At 42.2% G+C, this 4,115-nt stretch overlaps 1 long non-coding RNA gene across 1 annotated transcript; it reads left to right on the top strand.

Moving 5' to 3' along the window:
- Window positions 1-1,302: 1,302 nt before the first annotated feature.
- On the top strand, window positions 1,303-3,471 carry LOC105516869. The gene is made up of 3 exons (XR_001002563.1): window positions 1,303-1,393; window positions 2,176-2,266; window positions 3,141-3,471. It is a non-coding gene; the product is annotated as an uncharacterized LOC105516869 (long non-coding RNA).
- Window positions 3,472-4,115: the final 644 nt, after the last annotated feature.

Below are 4,115 nucleotides of genomic sequence, written 5' to 3'. Positions count from 1 at the left end.
ACAAAACAAACAAATACGTAGTTACTTGTGGGATTAATTATAAAAACAGACAATAGATGTGGAAGCACTCTGACAAAGTTAAGAAGACCCCAAAAAGAGAGATATTTTTATTCTTAGAAAGCATCTTTTTTTTTTTGGACTTGTTTTTGTTCTAATGTAACCCTCAGGTAAATGACAGCCAGCCAGCCTTCCTAACTAGGTGGTAAGTTTGGCTCAAACAAGTGATTACCCATTGCCCTGCCTGTGTCTTCAGACTTAGTGAATGAAATCTATCTATGGCAAGGACCCTCTCCACTCATCTTTTATTGGATTCTTGAGTAAAGTTTGTTTTTCATCTCAGTTACTTTGCCTCCTTTTTATAGGGAGTCTACTCTGAGATCAAAGACAACCTATAGCAATTTATGAGAAATGAAGGAAGTGGGAGAGAGATGCTAAGTTACTTTAAGGGGTGTTCTGAAATCATCAATCTAGCTGGAATAGCTGGTGTTTGCTGTGTTCAAAAGAGCTGAGACAAGGTACCACTTTTTGGTGTGGGGAGAGGGACATGAGAGCTTGCTCTTTGGAACATCGGCCTTCATGCCAAGTCTGATGGGTGCTTCCTAATGCCGAATGAGCCTCAGAGTCACCTGGGTTCCTTTTAATTTAAAAATGTATTTTTAAATTTTTGTGGGCACATAGAAGGTGTATATATTTGTAGAGTACATGAGATGTTTTGATACAGGCAGGCGATTCATGGAGAATGGGGTATCCATCCCCTCAAACATTTGTCCTATGTGTTACAAATAACCCAATTACACTCTTTTAGTTATTTAGAAATGTACATTAAGTTGCTATTGACTATAGTTGCCCTGTTGTGCAATCAAATAGTATGTCTTACTCATTTGTTTTTGTTTTGGTACCCATTAACCATTGCCACCTCCCTCCAAGCTCCCTACTCCTTTTTCTTGCTCTGTTGCCCAGGCTAGAGTGCAGTGGCATGATCATGGCTCACTGCAGCCTTGGACTCCTGGCCTTAAGTGATCTTCCTGCTTCAGCCTCCTGAGTAGCTGGGACTACAGGTGCATGCCACCGTGCCCAGCTAACTTTTTTTTTGTATTTTTTGAGATGAAGTCTCACTCCGTCACCCAGGCTGGAATGCAGTGGTGCAAAATCTTGGCTCATTGCATTGCAACCTCTGCCTCCCTGCAACTTCTGCATCCCGGGTTCAAGCAATTCTCCTGCCTCAGCCTCTTGAGTAGCTGAGATTACAGGCACTTGCCACCATGGCTGGCTAACTTTTTTTTTTTTTTTTGTATTTTTAGTAGAGACAGGATTTCACCATGTCACCCAGGCTGATCTCAAACTCCTGACCTGGATCCTCCCACCTCAACCTCTGAATGTGCTGGGATTGCAGGTATGAGCCACCACACATGGCTACCTGGGTTTCTTTTGAATGATGCAGATGGCTGGGCCTTACTTAAATGATTCAACAGGTCCCTAGTGACTCCAAAGGTTTCGTATCTCAAAGTGTTACAAGTGTCTGGAGGCTCAAACAGCCTTGAGGATCACTGATCTATGTCCCTGATGTCTAGCAGTCTCTTTAAGTTGGTCCTCTTCCCTACAAATAAGCTTATATTTTTCAAAGGACTCCTAAATAAGTCCTTGGTTAATCCTGAGTCTGGTGCATTCACTGGCAAAGAACAAAGAGAAAATTTACAAACATAAGAAGGCCTCAGAAGTCAGACTACATAAATTATTTTGGAAAAGGTTTTTCCTTCTTGTATGATTTTCAGAGGGACTTTGGGAAAAACACACACACACACACACAGAGTCTGGGAGACAAAGTAAACAGGAAAGAAAAGATTATCTTTTATTGCTTGACGGTTTAAGTGAAAAAAAATTTATTTCAAAAAATATTTTGACTCCCCCTTTTTTCCCTTTAGAAGTGCATCAAGCTATTTTTAGGAGGGCAGGGTGGCTGGTTTTGGGGGACAAATGAAAGCATGACATCACCATGCTATTTTGGTAGAGCAAGAAGAGAAACATGCCAGGCTAGGTCGGTTAGGGCTTGGTTCTGTGTGTTTAGGAGCTGAATTGAGTCTTTTTCTAATTTGGTTTCTCTCAGAGCTGTGGCTCTTCACTGGAGACTGGAAGCATAATATTTATTCAAAGCTAATTTGTAAACTTCATTTTCAGTTGAAGGTCTGGAATTGAAACTGCTATTGTGATCTTAAGGGCTGTAACCCAGAGAATCTGGTTCTTCCTGGAGTATTTCAGCAGGGATCAGGTTTGCAGACTCAAGGGCCCCAGTGAGAAACCTGACTGCCTCGTCTATTTTAGGTCACATGTCGGGTATCAGTTTGGAAAGCAAATCCTTAACTTGGACCTTTTGTTGCTGATAAGGGCTTTGCGCTAGCAAAGAGGTAGCTTTCTCACTTATTTAGATTTTGCAGAGGAATGTCTCCCTGCACGTGTATTATTGTCAGCAACTCATATTTTCCCCAGAGGTGTTTTGAAATGTTCTTTCTGAATGTTCATATGTTTATAACTTTTCTCAAGTGGAGCTCCTCCTTCCTAAAAAAATATTCAGCTTGTTCAAGAAGTCACCCCCCACCTCCCACCCCTGGAGACAAAAGTACACCTTTGTGTGCATCTGTTAAGCCTAAGATGTCTGAGATGGTTGTTTTCTAAAACTAACTAACCCATTGCTTTATCATTAAAAGCAGCATTTTACTCCCATGTTCCTAACCTATTTATGGGTCTGTGATAGATGGTTATTTTTTTGGCAGGCTTGAGATAAGCCTGGGTCAAGGAAACAGCTTGCCTTCGTCTCTTTTAAGCCTCACTCATCCTTGCCATATCATTTTGTGATTTCCTTTCCTGTTATCTTCAAACATTCCCTCAAAGCAGAAATTGACAAGAGCGAGGAGGTTGGGAAAGGGCTGGCAAAGCAGTTGTTTTTCTTTGTGTTCTAAAATGAACGTTTTCCTTCACCCACAATCCCCACTCCCACCCTACTTGCAACCTTTCTTTTTTATTACCCACCCCTGGGTCTCTCTCTAAAGATGATGGAAAAAAGTTAAGAACTCCTTTCCCTCTTTAAAGAAGGGTCTCTAAGAGGTTTCTAATCAGCTCACTGTCAGCCTGTTTCCTCTGATCAGCTTAAATGGGTCCACTTGAAGTTCACAACTGCCAAAACCGCCTGTTCAGACTGAAAGGCTGGGAGCATTTGAGACGCATTTATGAACTTCCACCAAGATTATCGGCAGGCTGAACTCGCAGGGAGAGCGCGCCTGTTCAACAGACCCTTTCTTCTTGATTAAATTAGTGTTGTCCACTAACAGGATGAGGAATTCCCATTCCCCAAGCTGACTTTTTTTCCTCTTTCTACCTCCCGCCTCCCTCCATTAAAATGTAAACTTGATTCCTGTGTCCTTTGCCGGAGCCTGGCTTCCCTGTAAACCCATCATAAATATCTTGGTAGAAATGAAACTTTTAACCTCTCCTTGATGGTTTTCTGTCTAACTTTATACATGAGGAAAAAAAATGGTGAGAGACGTTATCTCTGGCGGGTGCAGGCGTGTAGGGGCAGGAAGTTTCTGCACTGTGGCTGGTCTGGTCCTTTCGTAACTGAGGTTTTCCTGCCCTGTCCTTCAGCAAAGAATGGCTTTGTTAACCATTAGCCACTGACAAGAGTGTGTCCATTTCAGCAAAATTAATAAGAGATAGCATTTTTCTTCCTTCTAAATGGCCCATGTCAGTAATTAACATCGCCTTTCATTACTCAACTTGAAAGCGCCTTCTCGGCCTCCCTCTGACCTTGCCCTGGCTTTGTTAAACTGTGGCCTCCAGCCTGTGAGAGACCTACATGCAGAGAAAGTGCTGTGACCGAGATGCCTTGAAAGAATCATTCGACAAATATTTATTGAGTGCCTACTGTGTGGGGCTACCAAGTTGAATCGGGCATAAACTCTGATGGAGGAAAAAAAAAAAACAAAAACTGGGAGAAAAGATAAAAGGTTTTTTGTTTTTTGTTTTTTTTTTAAATAGCCCTAAGATAACAGATAATGATGGTTACCCCAGGACAGGAGCAGATCCCGTGTTGTGGGGGCCTGGGCTAAGATGGCCGAGGGGGA

This window comes from Colobus angolensis, unplaced genomic scaffold, assembly GCF_000951035.1.
Source record: "Colobus angolensis palliatus isolate OR3802 unplaced genomic scaffold, Cang.pa_1.0 Scaffold293, whole genome shotgun sequence".
Classification (NCBI taxonomy): Eukaryota; Metazoa; Chordata; class Mammalia; order Primates; family Cercopithecidae; genus Colobus; species Colobus angolensis.
This window is presented reverse-complemented; position numbering and strand designations above follow the sequence as displayed.